Genomic DNA, 25,657 nt, shown 5'->3' on the forward strand with positions numbered 1-25,657 from the left:
CATCACATGATATACCGTGGCAGGGCCTAAGTCCCAGACGTGTCGCTTGAGCCATAGGAGCAGGAAGGAGTGAGCACCCCTCCTGCTCTCTTACAGGTACGGTGAGAGGGGAGGGTAATGGGAACGGGGAGGTGGAGGGGGCATCGGTTGGCAGGAGGGAGTCAGCATCCCTCCTGCCGTTTGGGTTTTTTTTCGGGGAGAGTTGGCCTGATGGCAGGAGGGAGTGGGAATCCCTCCTGCCATAATTTGGAAGCGGTGATGGAAGCGGGCATCGGCGCGCGTGGGGGGGAGATTTTGGGGGAGCACTTTTGTCAGGTTAAAACCATGGACTCGCAATGCGCTTTTTTATATATTCTGTAAAAAGCGCATTGCGAGCCCATGGTTTTAAAGAAAGTAACATAGTAGATAACGGCAGATAAAGACCCAAATGATCCATCCAATCTGCCCAACCTGATTCAATTAAAATTTTTTTAAATTTTTTCTTAGCTATTTCTGGGCAAGAATCCAAAGCTCTACCCAGTACTGTGCTTGGGTTCCAACTGCCGAAATCTCAGTTAAAACCTACTCCAGCCCATCTACACCCTCCCAGCCATTGAAGCCCTCCCCAGCTCATCCTCCACCAAATGGCCATATGCAGACACAGACCGTGCAAGTCTGCCCAGTACTGGCCTTAGTTCAATTTTTAATATTATTTTCTGATTCTAGATCCTCTGTGTTCATCCCACGCTTCTTTGAACTCCATCACAGTTTTACTCCCACAACTACACTAATCAAACAGCTTTAAAGCATTAAAGAAAAAAAGTAATGATTGATCAAGATAGTATGGTATACCAAAAAGCGCATTCCAGGCATCCACCACCCTCTCCATAAAGTAGAATTTCCTAACATTGCCTTTGAATCTACCACCCCTCAACCTCAAATTATGTCCTCTGGTTTTACCAATTTCCTTTCTCTGGAAAAGATTTTGTTCTAAATAACAAGATATTTTACAATTTTATTTTTTATTTTGATGGTTGTTTTATATGGGGGTTGTAAGGGCGGAAGAGATCATGAGAGTCAGCAAGGATAGTAAGCGAATGGTCCTCAGCAGCCGCTTCACTTCAGATCAGCAAACCCAATCGGTGTTTCTTCGTCTGCTTAGTGAATCGATGGCTTCCTACTTTTGCATGGGTGGATTGGATCGGGTAAGAAATTTGATCGGCAGCAGTTTAATGAATCGGATCCGGGTCGGGGAACGATTGCAAAACCAGTAGAAACTGGTTTTGCGATCGTCGGGACAAGATTGGAGAGTTTAGTGAATCTAGCCCTAAGATTCTTCCCTATTGTTATATCCTTTGTTCCTTTGTATAATAACATGTTTGCAGCCTTTTGAATCTCTCTGCAATGCTTTTGACTCATTAAAAAATTGGTGACAAAGCCAATTTTCTCCAGATGGTCCTACATTTTTACAATATTATCAGACTATTTGAATTGCTAGTTACACAATCCATGTAACTTTTAAAAATACATGGTCAAACAAGTCATGCATTTGCTGGCCACTGGTGAATGCATAACTGGCTTTAAATATTGGTTCATATGTTTTTTTCATTGTCTACTTTTATGTACCTTTAAAATGAGACTTTATGAGTTTAATATCTTTTTTCAAATTTTTGAAAAAGTACAAAGCATACAATCCCACAACTACACTAATCAAACAACTTTAGAGCATTAAAGAAAAAAAAAAGTAATGATTGATCAAGACAGTAAGGTATACCAAAAAGAAAGAAGCAACCAATCAATATAAGAAAAAGTTAACAGCGATACAATATACAGTAAGCAGATGGACCTGAGGCATTTTCTAGTTCACACATTGAAGTCACTTTTGTGTCTGTGGCCTTTAGTGAAAGTTTATGTTGTTTTTAGAAAGATTACTTTGTTAACTATATGTCTTATCAAGGTTTTTACTATTAGCAAGTCTAATGTTTCTGGGTTGCTTGTTATCTTATGAGCATTGTCAGCATGAATATATATATAATTGTCAGCATGAATAATATATATAAAATTTATACTTATTAAAGTATTATAGTACTTTTAATGAAAAGATTCAAATGTGTATGAAACCAGATCCAGTTGTCTAATTCTGAATGAAACAAGCATTTATGAGAGAGACAATGGGTTGGAACAGAAAATGAACAGACTCCAAAAGTTAGAACTGATTGCTATTGCTCTCTTTGGCATGTATGCATGCATGGGAAAGAAAACTGCCTGAAATACAGAGCAAGTACGGTAAGCATTATATCGAGGGTTTACAGTTCACGTAACAATTTAAGCCAATGTAAACAATCAGAATCGCTGCATTTCCAATTATTCTAAAATATTAGTGTTTCCTTCTAACAATACTATGGCAAAAAGATAATCTCGAAGATGGCACATTGTTCTTTGACTTGTGTGTTTTACTGATAGTGCTACTATTCCTGTCAAAGGTATTATTAATTCTTGAATTGTGGTTCTAATTCTTACACCATTTTCTTATAAAATGCGTTTTCACAGTCCCATGGGAAACAGGCATTTGTAAATAGCTGTGAATGAAGTATTACATTGTGTGCAGTATACTTTGCAACTTTGGGTTTCTGTTTACAAAAGATGCTACACATGTGAAAATCGGGAACACAGACTGGCAGAAAATCATTACTGAACAGGATATGTTGGAAATTAAACACCTAACTTGAAACATTGGTTAGTTATTTCCTCTTATTTTCTTTGTCAGAGACTTTCTAGTGATAGTCTCTTTGTAAAGAAAAAACTCATTAGAGTGACTGTAGTGATATATATTTTCTGTCAGGCTTCCAGCTTATATCAACTGGGTATATTAAAATCATTTGGAATGGATGCCATCAAACAGTTGGTGGCATATGAGAATGAGTCCCCTGTCTGACATCAAGTCCAAAAGCAATACATCCTGAGTCTTGTGTTCCATAGTGTGTGATAATTTTTTGTGACTAGTGAACAGGATCTGTAAACTGGAAGTCACAGGATATGAGTAGTATTGCAAGAGGACATAAAATGACTTATTTTGGAACTTTTAAGACTGGAAGTTACCTTAACAGGTTATTTCAGCAATATGGCTTAAAACACTGAAAAAAAAAATCATAAGGGGACACACCAATGGTCTGTTAAGCCCATTCTGTCTTTGATAGTAGCCAATTTTAATTGCTTCAAAGAAGTACCAGAAAGAGATCCATCCTCTAACGTTTATTCTAGCTCATGGCATTAAGAGTTTGCATTTTCATGTCTGGCTAATTTTTAATTTACCCGTCCACTCACTTTTAAACTCAGCTGTACTGCTGGCCTTGACAGTAAGCTTGAGAACCAAAACCCACAGTGTTACCTACCATATTTTGATTGAAAAAAATGGACTTGATGTTCAAATGTATTTACCTGGGGCATCATGGAGGTGGAGCATGATAGGAGGCAAGTTATCTGGATAGCAGCAATATTCAAATTGCTGTCTGGATAGGGGTTTGAATATCCCCCACTATCCAGATATTGACAGAGCTGAATGTTAATATGAGGGTCATTTCATAAATAATGTACACTATTTTTTAAAAAATTTACGTGTTCTATTTTTTTTTCAAAGTATTTCTTTATATCCGGGAAGCTTCGTTATTCCATCCAAGACACCATTTTTGTTCAGTTGCCAAATGGCTCGGGTACCGGCAGAAAAAAGCTCTTCCAGAGATGCAAAACGATGTCCATGCATAGGTTTTTTCAGGTTTGGAAAAAGGTCAAAGTCTGGTGGACTCATGTCTGGACTGTAGGGAGCATGAGGTAACACCTCCCAGCCGTATTTGCGTAGTTTTTCAATTACGACATTCCCTTTGTGCGAGCAAGCATTGTCGTGAAGAATGAGTCGCCCAGCCAAGAGCAACTGAGGTCGGGTTTGTGCATTTTTCTACACATTTTTTGCAAAAAAAATCACGATAATACACTGCTGTGACACTTCTTCCACATGGAACTTTGTCTGTAATAATGATGCCTTCATGATAATAAGCAAAAATCATCATTTGTGTGACTTTTGATTGAGCTCATTGACAGGTTTAGACTGTAGGGAGCATGAGGTAACACCTTCCAGCTGTATTTGTGTAGTTTTTCAATGACGAGTGGAGAGCTCCATCTTCCCCACGGCCAAAACAAATAAGTCCACCGGACTGCAATCTTTTTCCAAAGTTGGAACAACCTATGCGTGGACATCATTTTGCATCTATGGAAAAGCTTTTTTCTGCCGGTACCCAAGCCATTCAGCAACTGAACAAAAACGGTGTCTTGGATGGAACAATGAAGCTTCCCGGACGTTGGGACTCGGCCATTGCAAAGCAGGGACACTATATTGAAGGACTGTAAAGAAATACTTGGAAAAATAAAAATAAAACATGTAAATTAAAAAAAGGGTGTGCATTATTTATGAAATGACCCTCATATGTTATTTAAATACCATAGCCAGTGTTTAAAAACATAACCGACTACTGTGTTCTAGTTACTGTATACTACTCTTTGAAAGCAGACAAGTTCTGAGCCCAGCACCTGGAGGGGCAGGAGTAACTGAGGAACCCCATAACCCCTAGAAAACAGGAATAATTTTCTTTGGAAGGAGAGTAGAGGAGTCTTTGAAGGAGGAAGTGGGTCAAGATGAGGGATTGTGAGAGAGGGGGCAGGATTTGAACCCTATTTGTGATGTGTCTTGGTGGTATCTTCTGAGGAGAGGGAACTTTGACCCCATACTTTTTATTTTAAATTTCTGGATCTTTTAAAATAGCTTATCCAAAACTTGGTATACTACTACTAGATATTCCATTAGACTGATTAACAGCAAAATAGGTTATTTTTAGGTAAGAGAGGAATTTACAGAGTGCAAATGTTATAAGCCACAGAATTAAGTATTATTCAGCTAATGAATACCGTATTTTCACGCATATAACGTGCATGTTATACGCGTTTTTACCTACCGCGCATACCCCTCGCGCGTTATACGCGTGAGCGCGGTATACAAATTTTTTTTACATAGTTCCCACCCCGCCCGACGCCTGATTCACCCCCCCCAGCAGGACCGCTCGCACCCCCACCCCGAACGACCGCTCGCACGCGCTCCCACCCGCACCCGCATCCACGATTGAAGCAAGAGGGAGCCCAAGCCCTCTTGCCCGGCCGACTCCCCAACTCCCCGACAATATCGGGCCAGGAGGGAGCCCAAACCCTCCTGGCCACAGCGACCCCCTACCCCCACCCCGCACTACATTACGGGCAGGAGGGATCCCAGGCCCTCCTGCCCTCGACGCAAACCCCCCTCCCTCCAACGACCGACCGCCCCCCCAGCCGACCCGCGACCCCCCTGGCCGACCTCCACGACACCCCCACCCCCCTTCCCCGTACCTTTGGTAGTTGGCCGGACAGACGGGAGCCAAACCCGCCTGTCCGGCAGGCAGCCAACGATGGAATGAGGCCGGATTGGCCCATCCGTCCCAAAGCTCCGCCTACTGGTGGGGCCTAAGGCGCGTGGGCCAATCAGAATCGGGGCAGTGCACGGAAAGTCAGGGCGGGTGAACGGAGAGTCGGGACAGCGCACGGAGAGGCGGGGCAGTGCACGGAAAGTCAGGGAGGGTGAACGGAGAGTCGGGACAGCGCACGGAGAGTCGGGGCAGTGCACGAAAAGTCAGGGAGGGTGAACGGAAAGTCGGGACAGCGCACGGAGAGTCAGGGAGGGCGAAAGGAGAGTCGGGGTGGCCAGAGGAGAGTCGGGGCGGGCGAAAGGACAGTCGGGCTGCATGGGCGGTATACCCGTGAGCGCGGTATACAAAAGTTTTTGTACATAAAATCGTGGTTTCTGCGCGCTATACCCGTGTGCGCGTTTTACACGGGTGCGCGTTATCTGCGTGAAAATACGGTAATCCTTCATGACCATCAGTAAAAGGTAACATCTAAGGAAGAAACATGATGTAAGGCAATGTCTCGTAAAAGTTTTGTAGCTCTGGCACACTAATGGAGCAAAATGTTTTTCACGGCACACAAAAAAGAGGACACGTGGCCCCGCCCCATTCCACCCACAACTCTGCCTCATTCCACCCCAGCACCGCTCCACTCCATCCCCAGTCTCGCCCCCGCATGAACTTCGTCTCATCTTCTCTGAGCTTAGGGCTGCGTCTAGATGTCCTCCGATCATGTGTGGACATTGACGCGATGATGTTGCATGTGACATCACGTTGTCTGCGCATGTTCAGAGGCCCTGCAGATGCGGCCCTGAACGTTATCTATTCTTGAATCCCTCGTGGCACATCCAGAATCTCTTCATGGCACACTACTGTGCCGCAATACACTGCTGTAAGGCTTCTTTTAAACATCTGAAATGATGATTCCAGTCTAATTTTGCAGAAGCCTATTCCATAATGTGGAACCAATCGAAATGAAAAGGCTATGGGGCCCCTTTACTAAGTTGTGGCAAAAATTGGCCATAGTGCACCCTTACATGGGTCTTTGCTACATGTTAAGGACACTTTTTGCTGTTGCTGGAAAATTGCCAATTTTCCAATTTAATGGCCATGTGTTAATGTTTCCAATAGTGTACTACCTGTAACAAAAATGAGCATGTCAGCCCTTACTTCCATATAATTTCTAGGTGCTAAATGGTCACATGCTCATCTTGCACTAATCAGTCAGTGCTTGGAAATGCTGATGCGCTAATTTATTAGTTCAGAAAGACCCACTCTCCACTCCCAGACACGTCCATCAGCTTTAAAAATTAAAATATTTTTTAGTGCAAGGGTAGCATATGCATATGTGCACCTTACTATGGGATGTCTTTACTCGCCCTGGGTTACACCATTTTAAGCTATGAGAGGCATGTGTTAATGCACAACACAGCTTGATAAAAGGGTTTATATGCCTGATTTTGTCCTGATAGATATGGTAGAAGAAAGGGATCAGCAAGAGATGTTGCTGCATTGATCAGAGAACCCTTGCCAGTTAGTAAGGGATTAGTATTTGGGATAGAAATAGAGGTGAATCTGTAGACTGTGCCTTAAAGCCAATACAAATATCTTGAAAGTGATTCTATATGTGAACAAAAGCTAATGTTCTGATTTTAATAGTGGAGTCATGTGATCCTATTTCTTTGCTCCTTTGATAAGCTTTATGGCAATATTTTGGATGATTTATAGGCGACAAATGTCTAGCTGATGAACACCAGTCCCTCCTTTCCTCAAGGGTATACATATTCAGGGCTTCCAGTCTCTCCTCATACGTCTTTTGGTGCAAACCTCCTACCATTTTTGTCACCCTCCTCTGGACCGCTTCAAGTCTTTTTGCCAGATATGGTCTCCAAAACTGAACACAATATTCCAAGTGGGGCCTCAACACCTCCTTTCTTCTGCTAATCTAGTCTAATCTAGTCTTCTATTTATATACTGGGCCATCTCCCGAAGGGAGCACCACTTGGTTTACAAGTAATTAAAGACCAGCAAAATCAAACAAGGACTTTACAAAACTGTTGTAACAGACTTATCAATCTGACAGAATCAGGAAGCCAATTCCACATTTCTGCCAGTTTATAAGCGAAATATTGATTGAGTTTCCCGGCCAATTTAATTCCTCTGAAGGAAGGGAAGAGTAATTTGTATCTCTGTGTATTCCTCGAATGGCAAGATCTAAGGGTATTCCAGTATAAAGGGACCAGATATTCCATAGAAAAGCTTAAAAATGACGCAGGTGCATTTAAAGTGGATCCTAAAATGGATTGGGAGCCAATGAAGCTTTCTCAACAAGGGGAGACATGTTTACGCCTCTCTCTGTACAGCCTAGCATCCTTGTGGCAAAAGCCACCACCTTGTCACACTGTTTTTTTTCCTTTAGATCTTCGGATACTATCACCCCAAGGTTTCTTTCCCCATCCTTGCATATCAGCCTCTCACCTTCCAGTTCATAAGACTCCTTCAGATTACTAATTCCCAAATGCATTAATCTGTATTTCTTTGTACTGAATTTTAGTTGCCAGATATTAGACTATTCCTATCTTTAACTTCTTCCTAAAAATAAATAATTTATACGAGAATTTATTTTCATAAGCAGTACTTTCCTCGTCTAGTGTGGTCAGAGTTTGAATATCATGTATAAAAGAAGTTGGTTGTTTGCATGAGAGTGATGAATAAGACTATAAATGTATTAAATAGTATTGGTTGTAGCACAGAACTCTGTGGAACTCCACAAGTAAAGCTGTGTGATTCAGATTGATGTTTATTCCAAAGGGCTATATTTGTTCTACTGGAAAGATATAATTAAAATAAGTTCCATAGAGTTTCTTTGATGTCAGTCTTCATGCTTTACTACTTGACAGTCTTTAGATCAACTAAGTCTAAACTGCAGATACATTGAGAAAAGAAAACTGACTGATCATGATCAAGCGGTATCTGAATAATTCCTAAAAGCAAAGTTTCATAGATGAGGAATTTTCAAAATCTTGTTTGATTAGGATGAAACACATTTCATTTCTCCAAGTATTGCCCAAGCTGTTCAGATACTACTTGTAATAGTTTTTAAGTAAATGGTATGTTGGCTACTGGTCTGCACTTGGATGACCTAAGTGAGAGATGTCTTCAATTCTGCTAGATATTATTGCACGTTTCCAAACTTTATTTATTTATTTTAAAAATGTCTATACTGTTTTATATCCAAATGGTTTACAAAATGATTACATACATAAAATGTTAAAACAAATTTGGACAAGTAGAAACAGACAACATTAATTTTAACAACAATCAGTACTCAGAAAAATGCATCAATGAATAATTGTGTTTTTAAGTTTTCTAAATGAGCTCCTATTACTACATTTCTGAATTTGGCTAATAAGAGCATTCCATAGTTTTACCCTTGCACATGAAAAGGTAATTGCATTGGTTTCTGCATATTTTGGGTTGATATTTGTTTTCAACAATGCATAATTTTCTGAACGCTTTGATCTTGTTGGTTGATAACTAGACATCTTACTCTTAAAGAATTCTGGAATCAAGCCATAGATAAATCATAATTGCTTTGTATTGGATTCTAAATACCACTGGCAACCAGTGAAGTTGCCATATCTTGATGTTCCTGTTATCAATCTAGCCACGGCATTCATTACCATCTGCAGTGCCCTGCACCTGGCTTTGGTTATTCCCAGGTACAGGACATTGCAGTAGTCCAACCGAGACAAGATACAACGGCACAGAAATCAAATGGTGAAAGCATTGGTTTCACACGATACAATAAATGTATCTGAGTGAAACATATTTGTATTGTCTTTGTCACTTGACAGTTCATTGTAAGCCCAGGGTCCAGTCTCACTCCCACTAAGTCAACTTGAAAACAATTCAAAGAAAATAAGAATGGCAGTAGAAGTGTATCAAATACCTTCACAAATTCTGATGGTTATGGATGGTTATTGTGAATTGAGTAGAGTTCAAAATCTGATGAAGGTTGTGCATAGAGGGAAGGGTAAAGACAGAAAATGAACTGAATGGTATGAGCATTTTGTGAGTGGACTGGAGAAGAATGTAGATACTGTATCGTTGAAGAAATAACAGGTATAGTCTAGAATTCTTTTTGAAAATTTTAGATTTTGCTAGAAATAAAGCTAGAAACTGAGCAGTAATGAGGAATACATGTGAAGACATTTTGACCACCCAAGCCATACCCCCACAATGCCTCCTTGTGGATCTCCAAGTATAAATAATAGATTTCTGAAATTACCATTTATACGTGCCTGTGATGTACAAGTGTAAATGCCTATTTCTCAGGGACATGCATCTAGAATTACCACCATTATATATTGGAATTTTCAGAAGGTGTTTGATGAGGTTCCAAGGAGTCCAAAAGAAGAAGCAGAGATTTGTGCAGAGTAGACTCTATTTGATGGTTTGATTAGGTCCTTATTAAGGACATGATCTGGTCTTTGAACAACAGTGAGGAGTCTAAGGTAACACCTGGCACCTTAGAGGATTTCTCTATTTTAAGCATCATGCCTGTGAATAGCACCAGTTCCTTGCAAGGTATTAAGTTGTAGTCTCCAAACCAGAACACCCTGGTCTTCTGTTTGTTGATCTTAAGAAAGTTTGAGATCATGTACTCAGATTGTCAACAGTAGCTTTTATGAGGTATAATGTGTTGTCAAATGATTCATTGGCTGCACAGAATATGAAAATATCGTCAGCACAGGAGAGAAGGTAAACCTGCGGAAAGGTGAGACTTCTACCCACTGCTCTTAGGTAGACATTGAATAGAGACAATGAAAGTGGAGAACCATGGCTTAAGCACGAATTGACAGTCTGTTAGCCATAGCTTTTATTTATAAAGTTTTAATTCCTTATACTTCATCTAGATTATTGAGGTCAAATGACCAACATTTATTGGTCATTCCCTCTCTTAAAATTATTAACACACAGCGGCAATCTATTTTTTCAGTCACGGCTCCTCAATCCTGGAATGTCCTTCCAATTTATCTAAGAGAGGAAAATAATTTCTAAAAATTTAAGAGCAAACTCAAGTGTTTTCTTTTTAAAGATGCATTCAATGATTAAATGAACTGCTTATGGCTCTTAATCCATCTTTAGATATTTTTGATAGTTTTCATTTCCCTTTCCTATTGTTTTTCTTTATAACCAGATTGTATTTCTTTCCTAGTTTTCCTTGTGTTTGATGTATGTGCAAGTTGACTTATTAATATGTTTTAGTAGATTTAGCACTTGTCAGTTATGTTTGTCTTCCTTAACTTTGTAATTTTTATAAATTTGTACATCGCTTAGAATTCGGAATAGGCGATTAATCAAATTTTATAATAAACTTGAAACTTGATAGGATTAAGTCCAGGGGAGCAGGACCCAGCAGTTTAGCAGGACATATATCCAGGCATCAAGATTTTCTTGAGAGTCTCTTCAGCCAGTTTGAGACCTCCTTTGAGATAACTAAGAAGAAGTTCATTCAGCATCTGTCAGCTGGTATGCCTTCATCTACATTGGGTAGTGCTGGAGCTAGTTTGGTACTGTCCTCCAAGGTGTGTGTAAAGGACTCCCGCACTGCCTTGATCTTTTCCTGAAAGTAGTATGCCAGCTGTATTTCATCTGGTTGATGTGAGATCAGGCCTCCTAAAATGACTTGCATTGATGTCAAGGATTCAAAGATCTTGAAGAGACGTGTAGATGAATTTTCACAACAACTTATAATCTTTTTGTAGTATGATTTTTTGGCTTCAGTTGTGGCCAGCTGGCATTGTTTTATTTTCCTCGTCCAGTGAATGAAACGTTCCTGCATCTGATCTTTCCTCCAGGCCCTTTCTAGTTGCCATGTTTTTGTTCTTATGGAAACTAGCTTGTCTGAGAACCATGATTTGTTTTTCTGCTTTGGTATTATGGTTTTAATCGGTGCAATCTTATCTATCCTGCATTGTTTAAAAAAAAGAGTACTGTATATATTTATCACTCTGTGGACATTGTGCAGTCTTCAAAGTAAAAATATATGTACTTTCAGTTTTAAAATAATCATGGGAAAAGTACCTATACATGTTTGCTAATTCCCCCCTTTTTACAAAACCACGATAGCAGTTTTTAGCGCAGGCTGTTGCGCTGAATGCTCTGCTTCTCCCGACAAACTCTGAGTGTCGAGAGCAGCATAGAGCATTCAGCATGCTGGCCTGTGCAAAAGAGTTCCAAATATTAAGGTGTCCTTTTGAACTTAGTATCACCTACTAATCATTCTTATAAAACATCAATGAATTATTAATTTGCAGTACTTTCTAGTCACTCATTTAGGAGAAGGCAATGATTAAAAATATAATTTTTTCCAATTCCTGCCTAAATACAAATATTTTTTTTTCAACTGGAAGGTCACAGTAAAACTCATTCTACATCTTGGCAGCTGCAACTGTCCAAGCAAACAAATATCTGATATTGATAGAACCTTCAACTGTTCAGCAAGCTGTCTAAGAATGTAGCAAGTCTGGAGGAATATAACTGGAAATCTTCTTACAGAGATAAACAGGGCCTTAGCCCAGTCTAAGTCTAAAAACTAAAGTAAGGAATTGAAATTTAACTGACAATAAATGCAATCGCTTCAACTTCAGGGTGACATAATCATATTTTTTTAATTGTTCACTTAGGCCCCCTTTTACGAAGCCATGTTAGGCTTTTTTTATCACTGGCAACAGCGGTATTAGCTCCGACGCTCATAGAATTCCTATGAGCGTTGGAGATAATATTGCCGCAACTGACAATAAAAAAGCCTAATGCGGCTTCGTAAGACAGGGGGTGGGTGGGGTATTTTGGCCACAATTATGTTGAAGATCAACTGTAACCCAGAGAGCAGTTTTTGGAACCCCATCATCAGTATCCCATTGCATTAATCCAACTGAGACAAAACCCGTCTGAGCTAATGTACAAAGATGATCTTCATTTAAATAACCCCCTCTTTTACTAAGGTGTGCTAGTTGATTTAGTGCTCGCTAAATGCTAATGCGCCCATTATATTCTATGAATGTGTTAACATTTAGTGCGCACTAAATCAATTAGCGCTCGCTAAATTGGTTAGTGTGCCTTAGTAAAAGGACCCATAAATGTGTAACTATTACTCCTACTACTTATCACTTATATAGCGCTGAGAGGTATACACAGCACTGTACATTTTGACTTTTATAGATGGTTCCTGCTTGGAAGAGCTTACAATATAACTTGGACAGACAAATATGACATATAGGGTTGGGGATGTAGAACCCAAGGTAAGAGGAGTTAGGAGTTGAAAGCACTCTCAAAGAGGTGGGCTTTTAACTGAGCCTTGAACACTGCCAGAGACGGAGCCTGCCATAGGGATTCGAACAGATTGTTCCAGACATACAGCGCAGCAAGGCAGAAGGGACGGAGTCTGGAGTTCGTAGCTGAAGAGAAGGGCACAGAAAGGAGGGACTTACCAGCTAAGCGGAGCTCACGGGAGAGGGGGGATCATAGGGGGAGACAAATGAAAAGAGATAGTGAGGGGCAGCTGAGTGAGTGCATTTGTAGGTCAGTAAGAGGAGTTTGAATTGTATTCGGAAATGGATAGGAAGCCAATGAAGTGGATTTAGGAAAGGGGTAATATGTGTAAAGTGGCTCTCCCGGAATATGAGTCTTGCAGCCAAATTATGAATGGATTGAAGGGGAGCGAGATGGCTAAACGGAGGGTCTGAGGGTAGCAAGTTGCAGTGGTCTAAGCGTGAGGTGATGAGAACATCGATAAGTGTTTTGGTTGTGTGCTCAAAGAAAGGATTGGATTTTGGTAACGTTATAGAGGAAGAAGTGGCAGGTTTTAGCGATATGTTGTATCTGGGTGGTGAAGGACAAAGAGGAGTCAAAGATGACCTTGAGATTTCAAACAGACAAAACAAGAAGGATGATAGTGTTGTCCATAGAGCCAGAGGACGAGGTAAGCGGAGAGGTGGGTTTAGGCGGGAAGATGAGCAGCTCATTTTAGTCATATTCAATTTTAGATGGCGGTGTGACATCCAGGGGGCAACGTCAGACAAGCAGGCTGAAACTCTGGTATGGGTTTCAGTAGAGATATTTGGCGCAGAGAGGTAGATCTGGGAGTTGTCAGCCTACTGGAAGCTGTGGGAGGAGATCAGTGCTCCAAGTGAGCAAGTGTAGATTGAGAAAAGGAGCAGTCCCAGATCAGAGCCTTGAGGTACACCAATTGATTGTGGGAATGCTGTGGAGGAGGAATCACTACTGCATACACTGAAGGTGTGATGGGAGAGATAGGAAGAAAACCAGGAGAGGACAGAACCCTGGAATCCCAACAAGGACTTCATATCAAGGAGTAGGTGATGATCAACAGTATCAAAGGCAGCAGACAGATCAAGAAGGATGAGGATAGAGTAGAGACCTTTGGATCTTGCCAAGAACAGGTCTTTGGAAACTTTAGTAAGGGCAGATTGTAGCAAGAATATTTTTGCTTTCTGTGTCTTTTCTAGGCAAGTTTTTAAAAATCATTTTGTTGTCATGGAAACAGTCATTGAGCGTATGCACTATTGATGGCACATGAAAAAAACACAATTTTTTTGCTCTCCTCACTTTGGTTTGCCAATGACATGAAAGCACTGGGGATATGCTGACATTTCCTGTGTTGTTTTAAAGGAATACACATCCTTATTAAATACATAAGGCATTTTTATCAATCCAGAATTATGTTCTTTAAAGTTAAGATCAGAACCTAACCAAACCTCCGAGGTCTCTTAATAATCTATATATATAAAATCGGAGGTATGTATGTGTGTATGTATGTGTGTGTGTATGTGCCGCGATCACGCAAAAACGGCTTGACCGATTTGAACGAAACTTGGTATGCAGATCCCTCACTACCTGGGATGATATGTTCTGGGGGTATCGCGGCCCACCTGCACACGTGGGCGGAGCTACAAACATAAAATCAGATTTCACCCATTCATGTCAATGGAAAAAATGTAAAAAGCTGCCATTCTCACATTAATTCAAAAACGGCTTGACCGATTTGAACGAAACTTGGTATGCAGATCCCTCACTACCTGGGGTGATATGTTCTGGGGGTCTCTCGGCCCACAACTCTATGTTGCTTGCTCAAGGGTGGGTTCACCCAACAATTTATATGTTCTTGCTCCTGGAGGTGAAACTAAAAATGTTGGTTTTAATCACGTTTTGCGTTAGTTGTATTGTATTCATTTTGTCAAATATTTCACATTATAATTTGAATATTTTACTTTTTATTAAGCTGTAAAACAATAATTTCATTCACCACTTTAAAGTATCTTTATTTGAATCCATTTACAGTGTTATTGCTATAATTAAATACCCGTGCAACGCCGGGGCATCAGCTAGTAGTTTAATAATAATTGTTTATTTTTATATACCGCCAAACCATCAGTTCATGGCAGTTCACAATAATAATGCACTGGGCATTAAAAGTACAAGGTCATATAGCAATGTTAAAAATGGAAATGACAAAAAACTAATACAACACTAAGCAAAGATCTTTATGGGAAGCTTTATATTACCCAAAGTCCAACAATATTCATGGTTTAACTAAAGCTTGCATTTTATGGCCCACCCAAAACACTTCAGTTTTTTTCAACAGTCAATTTTAATCTATGGGTCATAAATCAAATCTAAACTTTTTCAAACACAGTTTGGATCCAAGTATCCCCCATTTGCAGAAGCATCCTTAATAAAGGAACAAAAGAGCCCTTTTATAAAGTTGCACTAAACACTAATGCAGTGTATCGCAAACTGTGTGTCGCTTAGAACTGCAAGGTACAGGCGGAATATAAGCCAGTAATGTAATGTAATGTAATGTGTGCTGCTACACACTGGGGAGGAGGAGAGGTGCCCGCACCAGCTGACTGCTTACAGGACATGCCTCTCATGGCGAGAGGCATGTCCTGAAGGCAATCAGCTGGTGCCTCTCCTCTCCAGCCCTCTTCCCTGCTGGCACCCCCTACTGGTGGTTCAGGGCCTGACTGAAGGGCCTTCTCAAATGTGCAGACATCGACGTAATGTCACACATAAGCATGATGTCATCATGGTGACACCCGCGTACTTCTGGATGCCTCGAGCCACAGCCACTACATTTAGTGTGCCGTGGCTCGACAAAGTTTGTGGGACACTGCACTAACGTGTTCTTAGGGACAAATTCTATAAATGGTTCCTTAACTTAGGTGCCAGTAGGCGCCCTATTGGCGCCTATGTTTAGAGTGAAACACCATTTGAAACACAATTTAAGGGGCAAATTCAAAGCGCCTACCGGTGCCTAAACAAATGACAACAGAATCGTGCCTCTGGAGGTGCTTAATGGCGCTTAATGCCAGAAGTAACGTTAGGTGCTGGTAGGCGCCTACATAGGCGTGATTCACGTCAAAAATAGATGCCAGAAATGTAGGCCTGGAAAACCTTGGCTTACATTCCCAGCGCCTATCTTTGCTGGAGTCACAATTTTCTAAATGGCCTGTCGCATGATTGACACGTGATCAGCGGACACTTTTAAGGTGGCTGCTGACAACAGCACTGATTAGAGAATTCGGGCCTTATTGCACAAAAATAGCTTATCAAGGGTCATGCTGAGATGCCCCCCTGTAATTTGATGATGTACACATTCTATCCATGCAGTAAAAAAAAAAACAACAACATTTAATTTTTAGTACTGGGGGCAGGTCTAGGAATGGAGAAGTGGGCATGTTCTGCACCAATCAGCACATGGGCTTTGCTACTTTCTCACTGATTAGCTTAGGTTTAGTACACGAGTCCCTACCGCCTATAAAATAACTGGTAGTAGGGGGGTTCATGCATTAATGGCCATATGCCTTTAATATGAAAAAGAGGAAAATTGGCCACTTTACCCAGTGGTAAAACTGTCCTTAGTGCATGGGAATGATCCATGTAAGGGCATGCTAAGGCCACTTTTTACTGCTGTTTGGTAAAAGGGCTCTAAAAGCTGGATATTATCTATACACATATAGGAGGGCTTCTACAAAGCTGTGCTGCCGAGCAAAGCACACTAAGGGCTCCTTTTACGAAGGCGCGTTAGCAGTTTAACGTGCGCTAAACCGCCGAGCGCGCTAGCCACTACTCCCTCCTCTTAAGCAGGCGGTAGTTTTTCGGCTAGCGTGGGTATTAGCACGTGATGAAAAGTCACACGCAGTAAACCCACTAACGCGCCTTCATAAAAGGAGCCCTAAATGTCAAGCTGCCCATAGGAATAGAATGGGTGGCCCAGGCATTTTGCATGCAGTGCTCGGTAGCACAGCTTTATAAAGAGACTCGATAGATTCATACATGCATCAAATTTTTTAAAAAATTATCCAAATAGTATATAAAGATTGTAAGGCAAGGAGATAAAACCAAGCCTGGAGTAATCCACAGTCTGAACTCCAGATTGAGGGCTTGTCTCCCATCATATTCTTCTTCATACACCCCGATAAAAATCAGGAAAACCAATTCAAATCAGCTGCCTGTATTGCTTCCAAATAAAGCTTCTCCAACAAATGGTTGTGGCATACCATGTAGTTCCAAATGCTACTCTATTCTGCTCCCAGATATACTATCGCCTACTGTGGGCAATAATATTTGCTACTGGTTGGCCATATTCTAAAGCTGCATAATTATCGACATCCCAGAAATGCAGGACAATGGACATCACCAGGTGAGAAGAGAGCAAGAGGGAAACCATTAAACAAAAAAGGACTTTGCATAGCATATTCAAAGAAGATCTTCAGGATCATGGTATCATCAGGATGCTTATGATTCTCTACCATATTATTTGGGAAAAATGTTTAATGCTGTATTGTATTGTAAACTGGCTAGATCAGTGGTCTCAAACTCAAACCATTTGCAGGGCCACATTTTGGATTTGTAGGTACTTGGAGGGCTGCAGAAAAAATAGTTAATGTCTTATTAAAGAAATGACAATTTTGTATGAGGTAAAACTCTTTATAGTTTATAAATCTTTCCTTTTAGCTAAGTCTTAATAATAATATTGTAATTTATAGCTAAAGAGACATGATCAAGTAACTGTTTTATTTTCTTTTGTGATTATGATAAACATACAGAGGGCCTCAAAATAGTACCAGGCGGGCCACATGTGGCCCCCCCGGGCCGCGAGTTTGAGACCACTGGGCTAGATGCATGTCAATGGTCAGTATATTAAAATTAATAAAACTTGAAACTATATTCCACCGAAGAATCTGAGATCTGAGAATCATCTATTGCTGACACAAAAAGAGAGAATAATGTTCAATACGTTCAAACGAAAAGTTCTTGCTTCTCGTTCTCTTGGTCCACAGTTGTGGAATGCATTGTCAGCAACGATATGTCTTGGTAGAAACCTCCTGCAATTCAGGAAGTTGCTTAAAACCTACCTATTTGTTCAAGCTTTTTTTTTAAAGTGAATGCATAACAATGGTTTGAATTAGGTTCGGACAGGTAAATGGTAAAAGTTTGAATGCATTTGTATTGTGACGGTGCAGATTGACTATTGTAACTCTATATTTTCTTCTACTAAGGGCTCCTTTTACTAAGGTGCGCTAGCGTTTTTAGCACACGCACAAGATTAGCATGTGCTAGCTGAAAAATTACCGCCTGCTTAAAAGGAAGCGGTAGTGCCTAGCGCGCATGGCAATTTTGTGCGCGCTATTCCGTGCGTTAAGGCCTTAATGCACCTTTGTAAAAGGAGCCCTTAATGTATGTCTGATTTTGTGATTTTATTCTGTATGAAAACTTTTTACTTTGCAATTTTATTGTATATGGAAATTTGTAAGCTGCCTTGGATAAAGGTGGATTAAAAATGTTTTAAATAAATAACATAAATAAATAAAAAGTATTGTGGCTGATATGATCACGTTACTCCTTTTCTGACCAAATTTCACTGGTTTCCCATTAATCACCGCATCACTTTCAAAATTTTATTACTAGTATTCAAAACCCTTGTTACTAACAAACCCCAATTTATTAATAAAGCACTTATTCCTTACAGTACATTGCGTTCCCTTCGGTCTACTAACCAAAAACTCTTAGTGGTTCCCTCCCTGAAAATTATTGGAACTCGACGACAAGATATGTTCTCGGTGATGGCTCCACAACGTTGGAACACTTTACCTCAGCAATTGAGAGAGGGAAATAATTTGAGTCATTTTAAAAGTAATTTAAAAAGCTTTCTTTTTAAAGACGCTTTTAATCTATAAATTATGTTCAAAAATTTTACATTACCCTCCAGGTTTTCACCTTCCCCCTCCTAATGTTTTTTTTTCCATTTATGGTTCACTTCTGTACCCTAAAAATATTGAATTGTAGTTCTGCCCTGTTTTTACCTAGTGTCTTGGTTTGGTCTGTATGTCTGTTGGTCTTAACTATTGTTTTAAAATTTTTAAACATTATGTTAAAATAAATGTTATTTTTTTCTATGTTGTAACTCGCTTAGTAAAAATTAAATTAAGCGACTCATCAAATTAAAATAAAACTTGAAACTTGAATTGAACATGGTGAAAAACACTTGTTTCCCAGGTACATATGGACTTTAACACCCCCCCCCCCCTTTTCATGTTAGCATTTTTTATCGCCAACCATAGAGGTAAAAGCTCCAATTCTCACAGAATTCCTATGAGTGTTGGAACTTTTACCGCCATAGTCGGCGATAAAAAGTGCTAACACAGCTTCTTTAGAAAAGGGGGGGGGGTTAAGTCTAGTCTAATAATAATAAATCATTTCTGAAGACGTTCAAATGTACTATATTCGAGGTGATTTACATACACTGTGCATCAGTGATTTCAATTAGAGAATGACACGGGGAAAAAATCTGTCCCCGTCACCGCCCCGTCCCCGGCCCACCATCCTCTGCACCGCCCCGTCACCGCCATTCCATTCACCGCCCTGTCACCGTCACTGCCATCCCATTCACCGCCCCGTCACCGTCCCCGCAGCATCCATATAAGCCTTAGTACTCTAATATTTAGCGTATTCCATTCTTATAAATCAAAGTTCCTGCTGCTGAACTAGAGAAAGAGATGTTCAGCTGGCAGGGCTTTGTTTATAAATTTTTATTAACACAACTAATATACCACCATAATGTTTCCGACAGAGGACAAGTATGCAATAAATGCATTTTGCTGTTTCAATGCCAGTGCTCAGCAGAACAACAGACAGCAATATGGACATTCACCTTATGTAGTACTTTTTTAATATATAAAAATAGGCAAAATTAGTTGCTGTTTTATCATTATATTTTCTTGCCATTATAGTATTCTTCATTGATCATTTTTCTTTTTAAATTCAAAACAAATTCAACCTATCTTGTGTCCCAGCATGAATTCATGTTTCACTCAATTGGCTGTTTCAAGGGAATTAACCCTCCAACTTCCATTTGCAAAAATACCCAATGTTGTTCCTTCTATGAGCAATATTTAAATTATGAGGGACAACATTGGGTATTTTTGCTGAATTGTGTGACACCATTTGGGCTGAACATGAAGATTGAAAATGCCTGGTTAGCCCTGGACAGATGATTTGAACAGCCAGGAGCCTGTCCTGGCCATTTAAATCATTTTGAATATCTAGTCCAATGATAACAGAATTAGGGTGATTATAGAAACATAGAACTTTGTTGATCACTAAAAACAGTGGAGACTAAGGGTCTATCAAGCTCAGCATCCTGTCTTTGACACTGGCCAGTCTTGGTCTTTGGAACTGCCCATTGTGTCAGAAGCAATAGGGATTAAGTGACTTGCCCAGGGTCACAAGGAGTGTAGTGTAGCTCTAACCACTGGATTTAGAAGTTGGCTTCTTTTGGGATCTTTAACTCATCATCGCTAGGACTCGAATCTGAGTCCATGGCACCTAACATAGAATGGAATTAGTATGGCAAAGTAATGAAGAATGGTCCAGCAGCCCCCACCCTCCCTCCACCTCACCTTATATTCGTTCCGAGTTTGCCGGCTTCCTTTTTCCCTAGCCGCACGCGTTCAAAAAGCCGTGCATTTAGCCAGCTCCCTCCCTCCACCTCACCTTAAATTTCGAGTTTTCCGGCTTCCTTTTTTCCGAGCCGCATGTGTTCAAAAATCCGTGCATGCGCGGCTGCGCGAGTCAATCAAACTTCTCCTCTCCTGCAACTTCCTGTTTCCGGTTGCGTCAGAGGAGAAGATTGATTGACTCGCGCAGCCGCGCATGCACGGGTTTTTGAACACGTGCGGCTCGGAAAAAAGGAAGCCGGAAAACTCAAAATTTAAGGTGAGGTGGAGGGAGGGAGCTGGCTAAATGCTACGGGCGGGCGGTGGCTGCGGGGACCGCGCGATCCTTGATACCTCACTGCGGAGACAAGACCATTCACCGCCCCGCGGGCGGTGAATGGCCTTGTCCCCGTCGCCGCAGCGACTGCTAGTTTTCTTCCCCGTTTTCGGCGGGTGACCCGCGGCTAAAATGCGGTGGCCGCGGGTAAACCGCCACCGTGTCATTCTCTAATTTCAATCTCATGGCTCGGGGGCCACATATGGCTCGCCAGGTACTATTTTGAGGCCCTCAGTATGTTACCATTGTTCTGGAACATTGTGCTGTAACCTCACGCAAGTGCTTTCCTGCGTCTGTACGCGATTGTGAGGTGGAATGGAGAGGACAATCGCGTGCGGACACAGGAAAGCGCTTGCGTGAGGTTACAGCAGTGAGGTGGGCAACATTATTTTTTTCTGCGGCCCTCCAAGTACCTACAAATCCAAAATGTGGCCCTGCAAAGGGTTTGAGTTTGAAACCGCTGCTGTACATGGTACAATTTGACTTTTACAAGGACAGAAAGACTGTTTAGACTGACAAAACAATATGATAAGCTAATTACAATCTCATGTTCAGGCTGTAAAAGTAATTAGCCTATTATGAACAGGATAAATGTGCCTGAATGTGCACTAGTAATGCCTAATTATTAATTGATGGAAAGGTGATGTTTTCCTTCTTAGAAATATAGCCAAGGAAAGGTCAACCAATATAAAGGAGCAATATGTAAATTAAGTAGGAAGGGGGGTTCGCAATGCCTTTGTTGGAAAAAAAAAAAGGTTTCCAGAATGGCTGAGTGGCAGGAGCCTGGTAATGGATGTGTTAGGGGTGTTGCCAGACTTCGGTGTCACTAAGCGCCACTGGACACAATTCTACAAGGACCCTAGGCAGCAGAAATGTAGGCCTGTAAAACCCTGGCCTGTATTTCTGGTCCCTACGGTCCTTGGTAGTCGCAATTCTTTAAACAGCGTCTGTCCGTGATTGACAAGCAGCAGGTGCTGGTTTTCTTGGTGCTTGCTGTGACAGGTGCCACTTACAGAATCAGGCCCTTAATGCAAAAAGATGGCCCCAGCACTGCATTATTTGCTGGCGTATTGCTCAGTAGCGAGAAGAAGGTTCTGCATGAATGACTACTTCAGAAAATTGTGAGCCATGAAATCGAGGATGAAATACTCACGTGGATTAAAAACTGGCTGGATCATAGGAAACAGAGAGTGGGGGTAAATGAACAATACTCGGACTGGAAGAGCGTCACCAGTGGGATGCCGCAGAGCTCGTGCTTGGACCTGTGCTCTTCAACATCTTTATAAATGTTCTAGACATTGGTACAACGAGTGAGGTGATTAAATTTGCGCAAAATACAAAGTTATTCAAAGTAGTGAAGACACAGAGGGATTGCAAAGATCTGTAACGTGACATAATCAGGCTCGAGGAATGGGCATCAACATGGCAGATGAGGTTCAACGTGGATAAGTGTAAAGTGATGCATGTAGGTAACAAAAATCTCATGCACAAATACAGGATGTCCGGGGCGGTACTTGGACAGACTTCCCAGGAAAGAGACTTGGGAGTTATGATCGACAAGTCGATGAAGCCGTCCACGCAATGTGTGGCGGCGGCAAAAAGGGCAAACAGGTAAGCAAATTAACGGAAACACTTTTAAGGTGGCCAAACAGGTTGAAAAGGTGATGGCAAAATCTAGAAGAATGCTAGGGTGCATAGGGAGAGGTATGACCAGTAGGAAAAAGGAGGTGTTGATGTCCTTGTATAAAACTCTGGTGAGACCTCATTTAGAATATTGAGTACAATTCTGGAGACTGCACATTCAAAAAGATATAAAAAGGTTGGAGTCGGTCCAGAGAAAGGCTACTAAAATTGTTTTAAAAGTGTTTCTGTTAATTTGCTTACCACAGAAGTCAGACTTACTGGCCTGTAATTCCCTACTTCTTCCTTATTTTCACTTTTGTATAGAGGGACCACGTCCACCCTTCTCCAGTCATCTGGTACTACTCCCTACTCTAGAGAAGCATTTAAAAGGTCAGTTAGTGAAGCTACCAGAACTTGCCTAAGTTCTTTCATCACCCTCGGGTGTACACCATTCAGCCCCATCGCTTTGTCTACATTTAATTTAGCTAGCTCCTCACAAACACAACCCTCTGAAAATCAATCAGGGTCTACCATTCCTCCATCCCTATTCACTTTTTTCTTCTGTGGTCCCTCTCCCTGTGCTTCAGCCATGAACACAGAACAGAAATATTTGTTAAGTAGTTCAGCCTTTTCTTTATCAGCTTCTACAGATTTCTCCCCTTCATTTTTGAGTCTCACAATGCCACTTTTGCACGTCTTCCTATCACTGATATATCTAAAAAATGTCTTCTCTCTCTGTTTTACCGTATCAGCTATTTTTTTCTTCCATTTGTATCTTTGCTTTCCTGACTACTCAACCAGTCTTTCATAAATTTCCAAATATTTTTGCCTGTCTTCCTCTTCCTGCGATCTTTTGTAGTTTATAAAAGGTAGCCTCTTATTTTTTACTTTCTCAGCTACTATTTTTGAGAGCCAAAGCGGCCTTCTTTTCCTCTTACTTTTACTTATTTGCCTCACAAAAAGGTCTGTCACTCTTACAATAATTCCTTTCAGTTTTGCCCACTGCATTTCTACTCCTTCCAAATGTTCCCATCCAGACAACAATTCCTTGATGAAATCCCCAATCCAAAGTTTATTTTTTTAAAGTATAGAACACTTTTGAACGAGCCGTCTCTATACCTGTCTTAATATTAAACTGTACCATACAGCAGTGGCGTACCTAGGGTATCTGGCACCCGGGGCCCATCATTTTTTGACACCCCCCCTCATGTAAAAATATATTTTTTGTAACGACCATGAAACGAAATAAATGGTCAGAATAGAAACAGGCAGTGAAAATTTTCTTATATTCCAAACATAACATAACATAAATTATGTCTGAATTGTCATGACATCAGAAGTACATATGGAGTAGTTGCAGGTGATGCTTGGGACAGTTCTGATTGTGTTAGTTCGGTTTTATGTGTTTTTTGAATAGAAGGGTTTTTATTTCTTTTTGAAGGTTTTGCAGTATGTGGTCGATGTCAATTGGTTGTAGGGTTGGGGGTTGAGTGTTGCAGCTCGAATGGCTAGGAGGTTGTCGAACAGTTTTTTTCTTTTGACGTTTTTGGTTGGAGGGTGTGTGAATGGTGCGTGAGTTCTCCTATGTCTGTTTGAAGTGGATTGAATTATTTAGCTGAAGAAATTAGTTACCCCCTCATCCCACACACATTAATTCTCTTCCATTTTTGTTCCCATTATAAAAAACACTGATAAGTTCCCAAAAAAAAAATACATTAAAATAAGAAGTGAAAACAAAGGCCCCTACAGATGAGAACATAACATAAGAATAGCCTAACTGGGTCAGACCAATGGTCCATCATGCCCAGTAGCCCATTCTCATGGTAGCCAATCCAGGACACTAATACCTGGTCAAAACCCAAAGAGTAGCAACATTCCATGCTACCGATCCAGGGCAAGCAGACACTTCCCCCATGTCTTAATAACAGATTATGGACTTTCCCTCCAGGAATTTGTCCAAATCTTTCTTAAAACCAGCTACACTATCTGCTTTTACCATAACTTCTGGCCACTTCATTTTTAAGTTTAGATCTTTCCTTTCAAACAGAGACCTTGCTAGATGTCAAATACAGCACAAGGTAACTTCACATGGACTTAGCTGTGCAGGAAATGTGAATCTCCTCATACACCCACCATATAGTGCAAAAATGTGCAAAGGTCTGTTTTTTTCTTTCAATCACTACATAGCCTAATGCCACACAAGCAGCGCTGTTACAAACATATTCTGTAGGTCAATGCTAAGGATAACAAAGTTTCCTTCCTTGGACCAGAAGGAGATACTGATAAACCACTGGAAGAGATCCCAAAACAACACCCAAAGACCCACTCAGTGTGTGAACCAGTTGAGTGGAATGGACTAACTGGGGGGTGGAAATGGGCCCGGAGTTTGCTCAGCAGAATTTCCCAGACCACCTCTTCCTCTCAACACATTGACACGCTGCCACCATCACCACTAGGAACACCTCACTGGGTAGGCCAGCAATGCTATAAACTTTATAAAACACATTATTATATTTTCTTATAAAGCACATATTTTAACTGAACTCTGACATCCTCAGCCTTTCCATTCACAAAAATAGAAGGAAGAAAAGTTCCCATTTCCTGCTGTCTCATGTCCCCGGCATATACAATATTTTTTTTCTGCAGACCCTTCAAAAGTCTGACCAAATCCTCGTTTCACTTGCATTATAAAGTACTGAGGATGCCATCTCTCCCCAATCCCAGGTCCTAAAGTCTAAGACAGTAGCACAAACTAATGCTGCCAGATTCAGGAAAAAAAATTTTGATTCGATTCAGCCTATTGAATTGGTTTTTCAATTCGATTTTCCTGCCCAGTTGGGTGATTTTTTTCAAATCAGTTGGGTGGGTTTTATAGGTTTTTCACCCCCTTTGGCTTCTCCTAACCACACTGGCGCTGTGGTGTAAATAAAATAAAGAAACACAAAGGACTTTTCCTCTCTCTGTTAAATCCTAGCTCACGTTTGCAGTCCAACACCAGCTCTGGCAGGATACACATTTCAAATCTGACATATTATAATCGCAAAACAGAAAATAAAATTAATTTTTCTACCTTTTGTTGTCTGGTTATAGTTCAAATCTTGTTGGTCCAAGACTCTGGTTTTCTTCTGATAACTTGCTTGCCAGGGTTTCCTTCTTTCTGCATGCTAACCATCCATCTGCCAACTCTGTCCTCCCTTTCCATTTCCCTTCCC

General features: G+C 40.8%; 1 protein-coding gene across 3 annotated transcripts in view; it reads left to right on the forward strand.

The window, feature by feature from the left end:
* The window catches only part of CLSTN2 (calsyntenin 2), a 1,243,607-nt gene that overhangs the window by 399,392 nt on the left and 818,558 nt on the right, over positions 1-25,657 (forward strand). The window lies entirely within an intron of this gene.

This window comes from Geotrypetes seraphini, chromosome 9 (assembly GCF_902459505.1).
Source record: "Geotrypetes seraphini chromosome 9, aGeoSer1.1, whole genome shotgun sequence".
NCBI lineage: Eukaryota > Metazoa > Chordata > Amphibia > Gymnophiona > Dermophiidae > Geotrypetes > Geotrypetes seraphini.